Raw genomic sequence first — 20,297 nt, forward strand, 5'->3', positions numbered from 1 at the left:
AGGGGTAGTGTTTTAGGGTTTAGGGTAGTGCAGTGGTGTTTGTGTAGTGTAGGGGTTCATGCTGGGGTAGTGTTTTAGGGTTTAGTGTAGTGCAGTGGTTGTTGTGTAGTGTAGGGGTAGTGTGTTATGGCTTAGCGTAGTGCAGTGGTGTTTGGGTAGTGTAGGGGGTCGTGCTGGGGGTAGATTTAGGGTTTAGGTTGTGCAATGGTGTTTTTGTATTGTAGGGGGTCCTGCTGGGGGTAGTGTTTTTTTGGTTTAGGGTTGTGCAGTAGTATTTGTGTAGTGTAGGGGGTCGTGCTGGGGGTAGATTTTTAGGGTTTAGTGTAGTGCAGTGGTGTTTGTGTAGTGTAGGGGTAGTGTTGTAGGGTTTATGGTAGTGCAGTGGTGTTTGTGTAGTGTCGGGGTTCATGCTGGGGTAGTGTTTTAGGGTTTAGTGTAGTGCAGTGTTCGTTGTGTAGTCTAGGGGTCATGTTTTAGGGTAGTGCAGTGGTGTTTTGGTAGTGTAGGGGGTCATGCTGGGGGTAGTGTTTTAGGGTTTAGGGTAGTGCAGTGGTGTTTGAGTATTGTAGGGGGTTGCGCTGGGGTAGTGCATTAGGGTTTAGGGTAGTGCAGTGGTGTTTGGGTAGTGTAGGGGGTCATGCTGGGGGAAGTGTTTAGGGTTGTGCAGTGGTGTTTGTGTAGTGTATGGGGTCGTGCTGGGGGTAGATTTAGGGTTTAGGGTAGTACAGTGGTGTTTGTGTAGTGTAGGGTGTAGTGCTTGGGGTAGTGTTTTAGGGTTTAGGGTAGTGCAGTGCTGTTTTGGTAGTGTAAGGGGTTGTGTTTTAGGGTTTAGGGTAGTGCAGCGGTGTTTGGTAGTGTAGGGGGTAGTGCTGGGGGTAGTGTTTTAGGGTTTAGGGTAGTGCAGTGGTTTTTGTGTAGTGTAGGGGGTCGTGTTTTAGGGTTTAGGCTAGTGCAGTGGTGTTTGGGTAGTGTAGGGGTCGTGTTTTAGTGTTGAGGGTAGTGCAGTGGTGTTTGGGTAGTGTAGGGGGTCGTGCTGGGGGTAGATTTAGTTTTTAGGGTAGTGCAGTGGTGTTCGGGTACTGTAGGGGGTCATGCTGGGGGTAGGGTTTTAGGGTTTATGGTTGTGCAGTGGTGTTTGTGTAGTGTAGGGGGTTGTGCTGTGGATATTGCATTTTTCGACCTCTTTCTTCTATTTTTCAGTAATTACTAAACATGGGCAGGAAGTGCATGGTGGAAGTGTTACTGTGCAGCTTTCACTGGTGTGAGACACTTCACCGACCCACTGAGGATTTTAATAATTTCATATTGGCAGCGCGCAAGCTACTCACATGAGACAATAGCCCGGTATTACGAAGACCATCAGGCAGTGCAGTGTCACAAACTATTTAAGGTGCAGGGATTTGCTTGGCGTCTGTTTCAACATAGCCCTTGACAAAGTGCTAGATGAACATGAAACGCGTTTGGCTCCAAGAACTGGTGTTGGAATTCTTTTGCCTGTGAAGCTGTATCTGCCACCGATTAAACTCTGAAAACTTACCTTCCTGTGTGAGGCTTCTGTCAAGAGGGCAACTTGTTTGTTGGCACAAGAAAACAGTAACATAAACGCAAAAAAACAGGAAAAGGGGGCAGGGTAGAAACACCCTGACCCCCTAGGCCTGCTCAGGGGGTCCCACAAGGACCGTCAGAGCCCAAAAAAGCATTTTAAAAAAAAACTAAAAACATCTGAATTTGCCCTGGGTGCGCGAATCCGGCCGAGAAAATAAAAACAAACAAAGCAGGTGAGCCAAGTCCCGGTGGCATGCTTAAATATAACTGCGGGGGCCCAGGAGGACCCCCGCAGCCCCGAGGACCGCCACCCTCAGGGGCTTTGATAAATTATTTGAAGGGGGCACATGGCCCCCCTGCAGCCCCAGGGACCGCCACCCCCCCGGGCTTGTTTTTTTAATGTTTGGGGGCCTCCAAGGCCCCCCAGAGCCCCAGGGACCGCCACACCCGGGGCTTCCATTAATTACTTGCGGGGGGCACACTGCCACCCCACAGCCCCAGGGACCGCCAAATCTTTATTTTTATAAAAAAATATATACCTGTGTGGGGGCTCGAGCCTCACCCACACACCCCGGGGACCGCCAAATCCCCGGGGCACTCAAATGTTAATTTGGGGGTCCGTTACGGACCCCCGAGCCCCGGGGACCACCACCTCCCTGGGGCTGTGCATGTGATCGGAGGGGGGCCACACGGCCCCCCGCCTGGAGCTTGGGATGGCCCTGGGGACCGACACCCCCCAGGGCTGGCTCCTGCAGTGTCCCAGGGTGCCCAACCCGTGACACTGCAGTTTGCTATGACAGGGCGGGAGCCGTGCTGCTTCCATCCTGTCATAGCAAACCGTGGTTTGGATTTTGGAAGAGAGAGCAGTAAACATGCTCTCTTCCAAAATTCAAACTACATTGCTTTTCCACATGGGGAGCTGCATGTCAGCAGGGACCGTGGGGGCATTGGGGCGCCCCCCACGGTCCCCAATGAAGTGGCCAGGCCCCGGTGGGTGGGGTCCCCGGGGCCAAGAAGTGGCCCAGGAGAGGGGCCATACGGCCCCCCTCCCCCTTAATTAAATTTTTTTTTTTTAAAACACTCAATGGGGCGATAAATGGCCTGAGGAGGGGGGCCACGCAGCCCCCCTTCAAAGATATAAACAAAAACAAAAAAAACACTGCCCATGACCCGAAGAATGGGGTCTCAGGGGCGGAATATGGCCTTGTGAGGGATGTCACGCGGCCCCCTTCCATTTAAAAAAAAAAATAGGGGTGAGGCCCTGGGGGATGGGGTCCCCAGGGTAAATAAAATAGGAAAGGAAGGGGGGCCACACAGCTCCCCTTCTTAAAAAAAACAAATAAAACAAAAAAGACGGGCATCGCGCCGGAGGCCCCGCACCCTCCCTGCAGCACTCTGCAAACGCACCCCCTGGCACATTGTAAGATGGGGAAGTAATTCCCCTTGAATACTGGGGGTCCCTGGGGGCCAACTAGCCCACCAGGAACCTCCAGTATGCGCCAGGGAGCAGCATTGCAGAGAAGTGTTGAAAGGCCACGCCCCCCTTTACACCTCTCTGCAACGAAGCTCTGTGGCACTTACTGGAGGTACCTGGTGGGCTAGTTGGACCCCAGGGACCCTCAGGATTCAAGGGGACTTTATCCCCCAACTTAAAACGCGCCACGGGGCACGTTTGCACAGTGGTGAAGGGAGGGGGCAGGGCCTCAGTGAACATGTGTGCAATCACGCCCTGTGGCGCTTTTTAAGTTGGGGAATTAATTCCACTTCAATCCTGAGGGACCCTGAGGGCCAACTAGGCCACCAGGTACCTCCAGTAATCGTCACAGGCCTGCACTGCAGAGAGGTGGTCCAGGCCACGCCCCTTTTTACACCTCTCTGCAACGCAGCACTGTGGCGCTTACTGGAGGTACCTGGTGGGCTAGTTGGACACCAGGGACCCTCAGGATTCAAGGGGACTTAATCTCCCAACTTAAAACGCACTACGTGGCGTGTTTCCACAGTGGTGATGGGAGGGGGCGGGGCCTGAGGTGACATGTGTGCAAACATGCCCTGTGGCACATTTAAAGTTGGGGAATTAATTCCCTTTTAATCCTGAGGGCTCCTGGGGGCCAAATAGCCCACCAGGTGCTTTCAGTAAGCTCCACTGCGCTGCGTTGCAGAGAGGTGGTCCAGGCCATGCCCCTTTTTACACCTCTCTGCAACGCAGCACTGTGGCACTTACTGGAGGTACCTGGTGGGCTAGTTGGACACCAGGGACCCTCAGGATTCAAGGGGACTTAATCCCCCAACTTACAACGCACCAGGGGGCATGTTTGCAGAGTGGTGGAGCAAGGGGGCATGGCCTTTGTCTACCTCTCACCAATCCCATTGTGTGGGGTTACTGGAGGTAAAAGGTAGGCTACTTGGCCCCTAAAGGACCCCCAGCAGTGAAGGGGACTTCAATCCCCATCCAAGAGCGTGCCAGGGAGCGCGTTTGTAGAGTGGTGGGCAAAGTGGGCATGGCCAGGTACGAGTACTTACCAATGCTGCTGTGTGGGACTGACTGGAGGTAATAGTTTGGGAAGTTGGCCCCCATGGATGTCCTCGGGGGCCAACTACCCCTCTTGTTACTGCCAGTAATTCCCACATAGTGGGATTGCTGAGACGTCTTCGGAGGCCATGGCCCCCTCTCTCTACCACTCTGCAAACGTGCCTCGTGGCAGACTACCGGATGGGGGATGAAGTCTAATTTAGTCCTGAGGGAGTTTGGGGGCGAAGAATCCCTCCTGGTACCTCCTGTAAGTCCTACGCAGCGGAATTCCTGAGCGATGGTTGGACGCCCAGCACCCTTTCTCCACCACTCTGCAAACGCGACTACTAGTTAAAGTAGCATATTTCTGCACCTCTGACTTAGAGGTAGTTTTAATTCCCCTGCCATATTATGTACTAGGGCCTTACAGAGGAGGTCATGCTAATCACAGGGGTACCCCAACGCATAGTGTTCCCTAGTGTATGTAGGTGTTTTCACTTTATTCTAAGTGTCTTTTAGCATAGCACTGGCTCTAGGCCTGGTTAGTCAGAGTCAGTTACCACCAGTACCTGTCTGAAAAAGTTGTGGGCACAGGATGATTGTGCAACAAGGCCTCTTTCTGCTCCTCTGTTGGTTCTTTCTGCACGTCTTGCTTCTTCCTGCACTTTTCTTCATCTTTGTGGACTTGTGTTGTTTCTTTCTGCATTTCTTTTGCTTCTTTCTGTGCGTTTTTTCTTCTTTCTTCACATGTCCTACTTCCGTAGGCCTAGTTAGAAACTAGCATATGAAAAACCTTTGAAATTCACTGAAAAACCATAGGTTTCAGACACGTTATAGTTAGAAATTAGCCTTTAAAAACCTTAGAAATTCACTGAAAAAAACATAGGTTTTAGGGAAAGTTATAGCTAGTTGGACATTTCACTCGTACAAAACCCGTGAAATTCCCCCATTATAGTTAGTTCAGCTAACTATAACTCGCGCCCCCACAATGCACTGCTAATGATGTCACATATTACATCACTCATGACATGGTCAGTGACATCACTGATGACATCACTGATGACATCTCAAATGACATCACTGATGACATCATCCATGTGATAATTTCATGCATCTTCTCACACCCTAATATAACTTTAGATACACCCACTCTAAATTACAGACTACCATTTTCAAAACCATAGACACTCCAACACCAATAACTACATACCCACTCACTGATTCTTAGGTCTACACACACATCCACTCACCCGTACAGTCACTCATACTGATGGTCACAGTACCATCATATGCACTCATACACCTACCTATATAGACACTCACACACCACCACTCATCCATAGAGGTACTCACACACCAAGTCAGTCATGCAAATAATTAATCATACTCCCATTTACTCACCTATACAGTTATACACACACCAGCTCACTTACTCAGACAAATAATAGCACATTCTTACGTTCTTATACAATCATTGATACATGCACACACTCATCCATGCAGCCACTCTCACAATCACACACTCTCACTTATAGCCATTTATATACTCTAACACACATATATACTGCCTTTCATATATGTAGTTACTCACACATGTACCACTGAGATATACATTCACTCACTAACACACCCATACACACACTCACCCACCCATACAGTCCATCACAGATGCACATTTCAAACTATTCACCCAGTGAATCACCCACTCACACATCTATGCACAGAGTCACACACACCCCACCCAAACAAACACTCAGGCACCCATACAGATACTCAACCAATCAATAACTCATATAGACACTTATGTAGTTATTCACAAACCCATGCAGTCTCTTACACACCAACAGACGGATACAGAGATCCACACAGTTTAGTCACTAACCCATGCATTCAGTAAGATACGTTTAATCACTCACTTATAGAGTCAGTCACGCACCTAGTAAATCATCCATTCAGACACTTATACACCCACTCATTCTTCAATATGCCTTTCCCTATATATATTAAACATATTTAAACTTTACAGAAACACACAGTCACTGGATGATGTCATCAGTGATGTCATCAGTGATGTCATTTGAGATGTCATCAGTAATGTCATAAGTGATGTCAATGACCATGTCATGAGTGATGTAATATGTGACGTCATCAGCAGTGCATTGCGGGGGCGCGAGTTATAGTTAGCTGAATTAACTATATCGGGGGAATTTCACAGGTTTTGTATGAATTAAATGTCCAACTAACTATAACTTTCCCTAAAACCTATGGTTTTTTCAGTGAATATATATATATATATATATACATACACACACACACATATTGCCTCTAGGCTATAGGTAGTTATATTTAGGACCAAAGTTTCCATAGGAAAAGCGCTTTTTTGCTAATAGCTCTGGCGCCACTTGACAAATCTTTAAGAAGTTTCCCAAAAATTCCCTTTTTTGGTTCAGCTGGTGTGTTGAATGTTTTGGGGTGATCCATTAAGCGGGGGCCGTGAAAAAAAAGGGGTCCTAAAACTCGTTTGCCATGGGGATTTTTCATTTTTTGTACATGACTATAGCCCGAACGGCTGAACGGAATCATACCACATTTGGCAGAAAGCTAGATGTTGGTCCAGAAAGCATGCATTTTATAATTTGGTGTAAATCTGTTTAGTAGCTTCAGAGTGTTAGAAATGAGGGTCTCTAGTAGGCAGAGGTAGGTACCTGTGTCCAAATAGCGGCCCTTGCTTCTAGTCAGGGTAAGGGGGATACTCACTTTAGATAACCCCTGTTCACCCATTGGTGGCTTAGCATGAGCAGACAGGCTTATCCCAAAGGCAATGTGTAAAGTATTTGTACCAACACTCACAGTAGCATAGTGGAAACACCACAAATGGACACCACACCAGTTTAGCAACATAATATATCTTTATCTAAATTTAACAAGACCATACTGACAAAACTCCAACATACAAGTATTACGAAAAATGACTTTCAAAAGGTTTTAGCAACTGAGCCCATAGAAAACTATGGATGCGTGATTTCTTGCAAACTACCTATTTTGTTGCGACAAAATTCACCAGGCCCAAACAGCCTCAGCAATGCGAAGCATCCAAAAACAAAGAGAGGCATAGTTTCCTGAGACCTTCATGGATGCGATGCAACAGTTCCGCTGGGCAGTGGGGAGCGGTGCATCGGGTCCGGTCTGTAGGGGGAAGCAATGCATTGATTCTGAGACAACTCCGATCCATGGGTGTTGCGTCAGGGAAAACTTGCCACACAGGGAGGATGGGTGAAAATCCGGGATGCGTCGGCGAACGATGCGGCAGCGTTAAGTGGCGCTGCATGGATTTCTTCAGCCGTGATCCCTCGATGGATCGATTCTTGCAGCAGCGACAGGCGCTGCGTCAGTATCAGTAGCAGCCATGCGGGGAGATTGTTTGAACACCATGATGTTGCATCATAAAAACTGTCGCAAGAAGAGCAATGGGGAGTGGAGTTGGCCTAACTGCTAGGACGGTCGACCTCGAATATGGGGAACTGGATTCGAGTCTCGGCAATGACACTGAACATCCTGTGATTCTGGGCAAATCACTTAATCTCCCCGTGCTTAACCAAAATAAATGTGTGTCCTCATGTAACGTAACTGGTGCTATGTAAAGCACTCTGATACCCGATTCAGGTCAAGTTTGCGCTATATAAAACTCTAAAAAACTAAAATAAAAGCATCAATTTGCTTGTTGTTTCGTTGCTTTCCAGGTCCCAACAGCAGAAGCAACCGTCAGAGGCCTTACACAGTAACAGGCACTCCTGGCAGGTCAGAACTCCCAGCAAGGAAGTTCAGGGGAGCTGGGAGTGAAGTCTTTGTGTTTTTGAGACTTCAAAACAGGAGGCAAGCTCTACTCAAGCCCTTGGAGACTTTCCTCAAGCAGGGGACACAGCACACAGTAAAGTTGACCTAATTTCCTTGGCAGAAACAGCAAACCCCAGACACACAGCGAGGGCAGTACTTCTCCTTAGTTTCTCCAGCTCTTCTCCTTGACAAAGGTTCCTCTTGATTCCAGAAGTAGTATAAAGTAGTATAAAGTTCAGGGGTTTTAGGTCTAATACTTATACCCCAAAGTGTCTGTGTTCTCTTTGTGCAGATAAGGCCTATGCCTAGTCAAAACCAGTTCTGTCCACTCTGGTGCAGCTTCCTGATAGGAGGTGGAGACAGAATCGTGGAAAGCAGACCAGGCCCATTCAGGTGAAAGAAAATTTCCTCCCCTACTCTAAATGCAGCACAGGTCTTTTCAGCTCAGCCCTGACTCATAGGGCTCTCTGGAGCCACTGCTCATCCCCAAGCCCTGACACTCCAAACCCAGAAGTCAATCCATATCCTAGTAGAGGTACACTGGATGGCTTAGCAAGAAAATACCTACTTTCCTAAAGTGGCATTTTCAACCACAGAATATAAAAATCACCCACACTAAAAGATACATTTTAACATTTTGAGTTCAGGCATACTAAACTTTATCTTCCTACCTTGTTCCCAGGGGTAGTTATGTTTATAAGATGTTATAAACAATCCCCCATTCTATCCTATGGGATCAGATAGCCTTGCAACAGTGAAAAATGAAATTGTCCGTAATTCATTATCAGGACATGCCACACACCTCAGGGCATGTCCTACCTTTCACATACCCTGCACCCTGCCCACATGGGTACCTTGGGCCTACCTTAGGGGTGACTAACACGTAAGACAAGTGTAGGGTAGGGCCTGGCAAGTGCATGCACTTGCAAGGTCAACATGGCAGTTAACACAGTGGCAGGTCTGAGTTGCCTTTTCAGAGCTACTCATGTGGGTGGCACAATCAGGGCTTCTGGCCCACTAGTAGCATTTGATTGACCAGCCCTGGCACTCTTAGTGCACTTTAGTAGGGACCTACCAGTAAATCAAATTTGCCAATCAGGAGGAACCAATTGTAAAAATAATTTACACAGGGGGCACTAGCACTTCGACACTGATCAGCAGTGGCAAAGTGCCCAAAGTATCTAAGCTAGCAAAACGAAATCCAGCACAGCATCAAAAATACAGGCGGTAGAGGCAAAATGTCAGGGGAAATCATGCCAAAGATGCCAAGTCTAACACAGAGATATTTAAGTTTAAAAAAAATAGGTATCTGGGAGTCAAAAATCCTACTCAAATCTTATTAAAATTTGATTGGCTGCCAACACTTCAACCAAGAAGTATTGGCAGCCATCTTTGGGCTCGGCTTGAATCTGAGTCCCACCAAAAAAAATTAAAAAAAGAAAAGGGGTCAGGGGAGAACTACCCTGCCCCCCTAGGCCTCTGGGGGAGGGGGTCCCACAGGGACCTCACACGGCCAAAAAAAGCATTTTTATTTTTTAAGCTTGGAGAATCTGTGGACCTTACCAAAATGTTTTTTTTAACGGCGCGCAGCCCCCTCTCCTAAATAAATATATATAGATATATTTTTTTTAAAGGACAGACTTTTGGGAATGAGGTCTCTGGGGCTGAAATCGGCCCAGGAGGGCCCGGGAGGAGAGCAATGCGGCCCCTCTCCCATTTACGAAATGCCTGGCCTCAGGGGATGGGGTGCCGTGGCGCAATTGCCCCAGAGAAGGGAGCCACATGGCCCCCTACCAGGGTAAAAAAGAAAAAAGAAAAATGCCAGCAAGTCACTGGAGACCCGCCCCCTTTCTCCACCACTCTACAGAGAGCCTCCTGGTTGGGGGTTGAAGTCACCTTAGGTCCAGAGGGTCCATGGGGGCCAAACTCTCCTTTTAACTTCTGTAAGTCCCAAACTATGGAACTCTTTACCCCCCAACATAAGATCCAACGTGAACAACCTTATCTTCAGAAATCTACTCAAGAATTGGCTCTTCCCCACATAAGTACCATAACCAAACAGGAATTTACAGCATATCCCTCTGTATATATAAGCATTTATTTTCCCTATAGATATGTACCCATCTTTGTGTATTGCTTTGAATAAACATGTAGAATAATTATGTTGTTAAAAAAAATCATCTTTGGTCTACATGTTCTTGCGTCCATTGTGCATCTTGTACCTCCATGTACTTGGATCTGTGTGTCTGTTACTTTTCTCCTGAAAAAGCATATCCTGTGCACTACCCTATTTCTCATCCTGTACCTCTATCAATATCTTTAATCTACATATACTTACCTCCTTTATGCATCTATATACTTTCAATGTACTTATGGATCTATATATTTATCACGTTCTTCTAATTTGGCATTTCAAATGCACTACCCTATTGCTCAGCCTATACCTCTCTCAATATATCTTCTAACCCAACTTTCTGGCTCATCTCAAACTTCTTTCTACTACTCTTTCCAATGCACTACCCTATCTCTCAACCTATACATCTAGCAATATATCCTCTACATCCACTCTCTCATTTATCCCAAACCCCATACCACTACTATGATCGTCAAAATAACCCTTTCTAGACTCTCTCCCACTCTACCCCTCCTTGTATCACCTGCTACCTTTTTTACTATACCGATCCCCCCCCAAAAAAACATTCTAAACTCTTCCCCTCTAAAAAACCTTTTTACTCATCCAAAAGCCTCCTCCTACTGCTATGGCCTAAAAAAATAAAACATCTTTCACTCTTCTATCCCTCCACTATCATTTTCAATCAAAATAACAGACTAACATGTTCACTTCTCAAATTCCATATTCCACTATACTAATTCACCACTAATCCTTTATGGGTTCCAGAGTAGCATGCTACTCACAGAAAAAGCACTTTGATGCCTCATCAGCACTATATAAATGCAATTACAATTACATATTTGTAAGATTTAAATTGATAAAACAGGTCAGGCCATATGCTAATTTCATCTAAAAGAAAGTTACACAGAGAGGAATCACTCGTATTTGAGGCATAAACTACACAGGTCATTAATGATATACTACTGTTGCCTGTACGTGCAATTAGCCATCTACTAGACCTGTCAAGTTTAACCAAGTGAGCAGACCATCCTCTCCTTTTAGAGAGTAGGGCTACCCCCTTGTTCAGGGCATTGATCCCCACGGCAGCAAGGATATGTTAGCCTAAACCACTAAACTTAGACAGTCCCCCAGTGGTAAGATATGTCTCCTGAATACAGACAAGATGAGGGTTAAGCATAAAGAGTTCTTCCCTCACATATCTGACTAGCGCTAGAGCGCATACTATTGATATCCCATCTAAGGGTCTGTAGCCCCTGGTTGTGACCACAGGTAGTATTATCTATTGATAGATTGAGATACACCCATAGAATGATGGTTCAACTCCACTGTTACTCATACTATCCCTTCTCTTTTTAACTGTATTAACAACGTGCCCTCCCCAAACCTTAGAATCCTTGCCCAAAACAGACCACAATCCATCAAATCCCTCCCCCCTTCCCCCTCTCACCCCTTCCACCCAGGCCCCCCATCCCCAGTTTACCCCACCCAAACCCATTCATGTACCACTCAGTCGAGTAGGACTTTGTTGTAGCCCTAGGTATGAATCCACACCTACACCCCAAACATAGAATTGGTGATCTGGCTGACACCAAGCCTCCACTACCTCCAGGGTTGATCTAAAACTCAAATATCAACAAAACTACTCCCATACAAGGAAGAGAAACGGTGAAAGGGCAAGTGAGCTAGGCTACAATAAGTATAAATAGAATGAAAAGAAGAAGGTGTGAAGACCACAAAAAGTCAAAAAGAGAAGGAGAAAAGTTTATAGGAAGCCTAAAGATGATTTAAGGCCACAAAAATACAGTGTAACATTCCAAAAACAATGCCAGCCAATACCAGCCAATGATTAATCAAAATATTCCCTAAACACTAATCGTGTTTTATAGTCCAAGCTGCAGAGCAGCTATTCTTTACATTCGTCCCATGATTTAAACAAGTCCTGAGCCTTCTCTGGGTCTTCACAGTAGATAGTTTGACCCCTAAAAATATTCCTCAATTCTGAGAGATCCAACAATGAGACCATGCCCTATGCTTCAGAAAATATAGTATTGACTCCAGCAATCACATCTGCACTCCACAGTCTCCTGACAATAGTTGGCCCTTACACAAAAATCTACTCTGCAAGCTTTGAGTGGTATAGATGGAAAATATGGTGCTGAACAAAAAGTTCCCTATGTAAATCTAAATAACCCTTAGATAGTCGACAGCGCAGCCTTGTTTAGGTTTATGGAAAGGGAACCTGTGTGTCCACTGTACTTGACAATCGATGTCCCTCTCACTAAGTTGTGAAAAGGCCTGTTGAAACAGATAACATATATTCTGGGGTCATCCTCCCTCTTTCCCTTCGGGTATCCTCAGCACCCGCAGATTATTGCATCGCATCCGTTTTTCAACATCCTCGAGTTTCTGTGACATTGTCAGTAATTTGCCATACTATTATTTAATTTGTTCTTTAATACCCTGCATAGATGACATCAAGCTGGCAGACTGGCTTTCTATATTGTTAAGGTGGCCATAGCGAATATTCATATTTTTGGACAATTTCCATAATACAAACTGCTCTTTCATATGGGAGGTCTTCAGGGTTAATGAGTCCTTCTTGTATTTCTCCCTCAGTAGTAGGAATGGATTGCATATGGTTGCAAGAGAGAGGGTGTCTTCATTAGTAGATGTTGAATGGTCAGGTTGCACTGAATCCGTCCTTTGTTGAATATTCAGCAACTGGTTCTCCAAAGTGAGGATTTATTAAAATTCCATGCAAACTATCTGTGATGCCAACTGATTTTCTGAAAAGCGAACCTCCTATAAAGTTACATTAGTAGGAGTTTGTTCCATGCCTTCTGGGTCCCATAGCATCTCGTCCTCGCTAGCATCTACAGAGTTGCCCAAAGGGACCATGGCAGTCTCAGGCATCGCAACTGACTTCCTAGCTGGTTGCAATACACTTTGCTTGGACGTGCTTCCATCAACTCCAGACCCCTAGATAGCTTCTGATTCTCCCAACCACCATCATCATTAGACCTGGAGTCAGATGTGGTCCAACTGCCAGTCTCAGAAAAGTCATATAATGAGTAGAAGGCCTCCAGGGCCTCTTGGGTTTTATGTAATTCATCAGAACCATGGACCTCAAAAGCCAATGTCCCTTAAGGACAAAAGGACCACTGGGGAAAAGCGACAGACTCCTGTACAATGGGGAGAGCCAAGCTAGTATCCCAGGCTTTATTAGATGCCTCCTGTCCCTGAATCAAGTTGTTTGTGTCAGCAGTGGCATGCACCCCTCATGGCACTGTCAAAGAGCCAGATATGATAGAAGGCATCACAGAACGATCAGAAATTGCTAGCACTAGCGGGGTAATAACAGAGTCACACAGGCCTGCTCCCTTAAGGCCAGAAATGGCCACCATTATTCTCTTAGCAGATGATACAGAAGAACCCTCTGCTGAAGCATTTAACTCTTTGCATACCTTAGTTGCCTTGATTATGGGTGGCAAACAGATCCTGTGTCGACGGAGCCAGCCCCCGTTCTCTCCATATGACACTTCATCCATCTCCTTTGTTCTCTCTTTTTCTGCTTGTCTTGCTCTTGCTCCTGTCCATTACTCCCGAATGGAAAAGCGCCAGAGAGAGACACCCATCAGCCAGTGCCCCAGCAGCCTCATAGGACAGCCAGCACTTCGCCTGTGCTCCATGCACAAAGACCAGTTCATTGGACTCCTTAGATGCTTTGGGCTTCTTATTCTGTGGTTCGGGAGCCAGCCCAACCATAGCAGCAGTGCTGACTACTTCCGCTAGTTAGTCCTGCAGCCTGGCTGAGCCTGCAGGCCGTCCCGGCTGCTTACCCATAGGCATGGGCGGGGGGTTCTGGCTCCTGCACCAATCCCCATAACCCAAGTCAGTCTTCCCCTTCGAGGGTCCGGCATCTTCTTCTCTGCTTTCCATGGGAATCGTGAGCCAATCCTCTGCATCAGGATGGGCCACACAGCAGCAGGTAAGGAACCCATGGTAAATGCAGGGATAGGCCTACGCCTTCTCCCACTGGCTGCAGCACCACACAAGGCTGGTGTAGGGTGTAAATCTCGCAGGTAAGAGTTCTCTCATGCTCAAATGGCAGCTGTGAAGAATGGCGGCAGAAGAAAAATAACAAAGTAGAATTGATTACTCTCAGACCATCTTGCTATGCCGCCAATTATATTTTCATTATCTAGATTGGAGAGTCTGTAACATTCTCAGCAATACCCCTAAGAGATGTAGAGGACAGACATTTGGGCGCCACATGGTCCAGCCCATTGGAGGTTTCCCGCTATCAGCGTTAAGATACCATAGTAATTGCACTCTTAGTAAAAGTTTTACTTACTTACTTTAAGCTGGAAACATTATTTAAATAAAATATGCATAATATGTAGCAGAAGTTGGTTAATGTGGCAAATGCAGCAATTCCATTATAATTAGGCCTGGGCTAAAATTCCGTTCCGCTCGCGGAAATTGCGATAATTTGACATTTTCGCGTTCCGCGGAGAGCGCGAAAATGTCAAAATTTCCGCAATCCGCATCTTACCGGAAATTTTTTGCTTGCTCGCGCTGTAAAATAATACATTCTCCCATGCGCACGATAGCCTTACCTGAATCCCCGCGTTCGCCGACAAGTTTTACCGATCCGGTCGCGTTCTCCCCGAGATGTTGGATTTTTGGTAGCCATTTTCGCTGTATCGCGATAGTTCGCGCCCGCAGTAACGTCATTCGTCGCGCGATCACGTCTTTCTTCTCGCGGTGCATAATTATGCACCGTGAGACAAGTGAAAACAAGATGGCCGCGCCCGTGAGCAACCGCATGGGTAAGTTGGCGAGCCGCGACCACGCAGAAAATACCGCGAACGGGCGGGAAAAAACTTCCGCATCTTCGCGATATTTCCGTGTGTTTGCGGCGAGATTTTTTACATTTTCGCGATAATTTGCGAAAGTGAATTTCGCAAATTCCACCCACCCCTAATTATAATGCAGAAGACAGAACAGAATCACATAATTCCAGTAGCCCAGAATATAAGGTTGCAAACCAACGCCATGATACGATGCACCAGGTGTTTGACTGCTGTCACAAGGCTAATCCTGTTTGCCACGGATTTTCTAGCAGAGAGCTCTTTCTGGTAGGTGATCTGTATGAATGTCAGTCTGTTGGGTAACAATGATTGACTGCCGGTCTGGCTGAGGTCTCTAATCTTGAGTTTTGCATGTGCACTTTTAGACCATTAGAAGGAAGATGGAGATGGAAAGGAGAAGCGGGGCAAACTGGAAGTAGAGTGAGAAAGGAGAAATAGGAATGAGGAGAAGGGTGGGAACGCCGGTTCTTGTTCTCATCCAATTACCTACAAGAACCCACTCAGGTCGCCATGATCTTTTTACTTGCAGAATAGCGTAGAGGGAAGAAACACAATTATCAAATCGTATTTACCGCAATTGGACATCTCAGAAAAGAAGACTCATAATCTGGGAGGTTGACCTTTTATTATCAGCAAAAACATCTGAATATATAGGCACCTCAGTACCAGGCACAAAAGATATATGGGGACTAATACAAATGCCAGTCTACGAAGTATCCGCATACGACTAACGATAAACAGAATTACAGCTTCTAAAAGCATCAAGTACCCTATGGCAATAGTGATATCAAAGTTTACAGTCATGAATCAAATCATTTCTGTCCCTACTCTATTCTAAGGTGACATCCCTACTCAACATTCCCTTCCAGGTGAGGATCGCATAAAAGGTGTCAGCAGTGAAACTTCCTAAGAATCCTTCACCATATGAGAGCTCGATCTATAATGCTCCTTTCAGTCCCTCTCCTAAGTCTCGTCTGCTCAACCCACGGGGCTCTGTCCCTAATACAAAACCCCAAAAAGCTGTACACGCCCTTCAGCACACCCCTCCAGGCAGCTTCTTCCTTCAGTAGATTTCCATTTGGATCCTTTCATCTTCCTTTCCACGAATTCGACCTTGGGTCCCAGGCCTTCTCTGTACCAGGAGTTGCAACTTTACATTCCAATCCACTCCCTTCATGTCTACTCCTTCTGTCTCCATTCCATTCAAACAAAGACTCATTCTAACTAACGAGCTACATGGCCTTGTACCTGCAGCCAAATGCTGAACAGAAAAAAAAACCCTAACATCATGAGGTTTCACAACTTACTGCAATTTAAGCTTTTCTAAAATCCCGTTGTCCTAATAAAGAATGGCTAAGATAAACGAAGGCCTTCACTTTACATATTTGGTTAGGCCTCAAACTAAACACACTACAATTACCAATTCTAATTATTCGTCTCATACTTAAGAGAACTACCTTCTTCGTTCCTCTAACATGACTTAATGTCTCTTAATGTATGACATTTTTATACTAAGCATTACACATACACCAATGCATTTCAGAATAACTGGTAGCCTTTCTCTTCTCTCGAGGCCTGTCTACATTTCTACTTTTCTATTTCAATGAATACATTTCCATTATTCTTGGATAACATGCTCAGTTATATGCGGGTGCTGGCTAACAATGAATATGGTGCACCCCTACAATTTTCGCATCAGCAACGCTCTATCAGTTCCCCCCTTTGATGACAACCTGTCATCACACTAATCCATTCATACAGAGGTGGTAACCATTCCATTATGTCGGAAGCCCTCCATTCTTTTTAGGTCCTGATACTGATCATCTTGCATATGCGCCATTCGTCTTTCATATCCCCTGAGAATCCTCTCAGCTCTGTTTCCTCGGTACCACTCGTACGATCTTACAAGTCCCCACAAACAGATCACACAAACCACCACAATCAGGATGGGTTTCAACACGTATCCAAGAATTCCCTTCCCGAAATCTGCAAACCAGCTTCCCACATGTCCAAATCCCTTCCCAATCTTCTCCCACACATTCTCTTCTGCCAATATTGCAGCTTCTTCATGAAGTGTGGTAATGTTGACTATATATTTCCTCAGCTCGGTATGAAATAAGTCTGAAGTCTTTCAAGTGACTTATAATAATCATACTTATTCAAATGCTTAAACGCTGGTACGTCAGGAAGTACTGTGTCATAATTAGAGAAATAGTACTCAAACTGTTTCCTTTCGTAAAACAGACTAAGCAATAGGCTGCAAGAAATCCCATAAGTCAATGGAAGGTGATGGTATCTAATACCCTCATCTACAGAAGCTGGCAACTGCATGCACACATAGCAATCTTTCGCATCCATCGCATCAACGTACTCATACAACAATTTCGCATATGCATTGAGTTTGAAATCACCTTTCGACAAATCCATGTGTAACATACGACTCTCTTCTAGCATCATAGCCTTTTTATCTCCTGAAATATCCTTCTCGGTACTGGGAGTGACAGGTGTAGGTGTTCCCAGCATCTTCCCCTCTTCCCTGTGGGCCACTGCATACGAAGTTATGACTACTGCAAAAATAACAGCGATAACTACTCCTAAAAGTGTACCTATCACTGTCTTTGCTCTACGGTGTGAATTTCTAGGCTCTGCCATTTTTCCCCCACGCTCAGAATCCAGTTCAATAACAATGGACGAGAGTCTCTTCCTCATTCAGGCTTGTATCTCAATGCAACAATTATCCCATGTAGCTAATTTTCTCTGCTAATATTCAGTTCTCTACTTTCTTTCGGATCAGCAAGGCTCCCTTCCTTTAGCTCCTTCTCGACAAAGTTCATCTCTAATCCAAAATAACTGCAGGTCCAAACAGCTCTAGGACTCCTTGCAAAATTTCAAGTTTGAGAGTTTTCAGTTCTTGGGGAGAAGGTACAACAGCAAAGCTCGGGAAAGCCAATGTATCCAAAATCAGACCACGAATGTTACTTAGGAGTGGCGGATCTGGAATATGGAGAGTCAGTACCCCCTCAATCTCCAATCCTGGGATCTTCAGCAACACTTCCGCCCTCAGAGCCGATGGACCGCTGACAAGAGTAATCGACCTCAGCCTCCCCGTACTCATCGGTCCTGGCATTCGTTGCTACGTACGTCCACTCAGGTGAAGCTTACCTGTGACACGGCACTCTGGCTCTCCTCGACCTTCTTGGAGCTTCCGGATCTTGTTCTTCCTCACTCTGTTCCGACTCGGTCACCTCCGATACTGGGGCAAGATCTCTTCTCGGTGTCCCTCTCGAATTTACCCGTCTCAGACTCACGGGCCAAACTCTTTCTGCTTCTGAGACACCCCTGCTCTCCCTTCCGATACCCTGTGCACTACCTTCTTCTCCGGCAGAATTTGGCTCCACTCCGCCGAATGCACCTTCTTCCGCTTCTGGTTCTGATTCGGAGTTTCTCTCACTCTCGCTTACAGCTTGTTCCAGTGCACAACCAGCTGCGTCAGCCACCCTTACAGCTTGACTTGCCCTCTCAGATGGCCCTGCCACCTCAGCTGGGTTTTCGTTCACGAGAGGGGCTGTATCTTCTAAGGGTGCTGGAACTCTACGGGTATGGGAGGCATGCACCCAGTTCGGTAGTCCCCCACACTTCACTGCAGTATTCGTAACCAGAATAATCTGGTAAGGGCCTCTCCAGCGAACGTCCAAGCAACTCTTCCTCACGTGCTTTCGTACCAACACCCAGTCCCCTGGGCACAGGTCGTGGCACAGATCACTTGCGGCTGGAACAGCTACTGCCTGCACCTGCTGGGACACAGAATGAACCACATCAGCCAGGCCTTTACAGTAGTCAAGAATTACATCATCAGTGATATTTATCAATGCAGAGGCTGGTATTGCTGCCACACGCATCGCCCTCCCCATCAATATTTCGTGGGGTGACAATCCAGTTTTCCTATCAGGCACACTTCGGAGACTAATCAGTACCAAAGGTAAGGCATCTGGCCACTTCAGAGGAGTCGAGGAGCACACTTTTGCCATTTGGGCCTTCAATGTCCCATTAACTTGTTCTACTATCCCAGAAGCCTCTGGTCGATAACTGCAATGCAACCTTTGATCTATGTTCAGGGCAGCACAAAGCAACTTCATTAGTTCGCTGTGGAAATGCATTCCTCTGTCCGATTCCAAAGAGGTCGGGAACCCGAACCTCTGGATGAGCTCTCTCAAAAGTAACTTAGCTACAGTTAGAGTATCACACCTGCGTGTCGGGTAAGCCTCCACCCATCTAGAAAAGACACACACTACGACTAATATGTACCTCAATCCATTACACCTTGGCATCTCTATGAAATCTAACTGCATCCTGTTGAAAGGGCCACCCGACCTCCCTATGTGACTCATTGTCACAGCTGTCCTCTTTCCTACATTCATTTGTTGACAGGTGACACATCTCTGACATACGGCTTCGGCTGCTGCCCGAAACTTCGTATTGTACCATGTTTGACGAAACACTCGCACCATCGCATCCCTGCCAAGATGCACAGCACCATGTATCAATCTTGCCATCGGATTCAACAGACATTCCGGTAACACCGCTCTTCCATCACTCGAAACCCAAACATCCACATCTCCCTTCTCACATCCTGCTCGCACCCAACTATCCCGTTCCTGGTCAGACACCTCATCTTGCAATTGTTTTAACTCTTCCCATGTGTCGGCCATCGCCAACATCACACTGAGGTCAGTTGTTTCTTCATTTCCCCTTATGTGTCGTTCTGTAAAGTCACACCCCTGTTCTGCACAAAATCGAGCAACTTCGTCTGCATAGTTATTCCCAAGAGACACAAAATCATTTCCCTTCATATGAGCAGAACATTTCACCACGGCAATTTCGTCTGGGCCTTGCAACGCCTCCAACAATTGTCTCACATATTCTCCATTTCTAATGGGTGACCCAGATGATGTCATGAACACCCTCTGAGACCATAGCTGTCCGAAGTCGTGAACGACACCAAACCCGTACTGGCTGTCCGTATAAATCGTTATACGGATCTGGTTAGCGGCCAAACAGGCACGAGTCAAAGCAATAAGCTCAGCCACCTGTGCGGAGTATACTCCTTCTAGACAAGCGGCTTCGACCACTCCGGTGATGGTACAGACAGCAAAGGCTGCTCTCGACTGACCCGTATTGTCTCTTAAACATGAACCATCTACAAAGAATATTTCATCTGGCTCGGAAAGTGGTTCATCCACAATATCAGGTCTGGGTTTGGTGCACAATTCAGTCACATCGAGGCAGTCATGATCCTCACAATCTTCATCATCTATATTTGGGATCGGCAACAATGTGGCAGGATTTAAAACAGAACACCTCTTCAACGTTACATTCTCAGCAGCTAGGATAACTTGTTCAT

The sequence above is a fragment of the Triturus cristatus genome, chromosome 7 (assembly GCF_964204655.1).
Source record: "Triturus cristatus chromosome 7, aTriCri1.1, whole genome shotgun sequence".
NCBI lineage: Eukaryota > Metazoa > Chordata > Amphibia > Caudata > Salamandridae > Triturus > Triturus cristatus.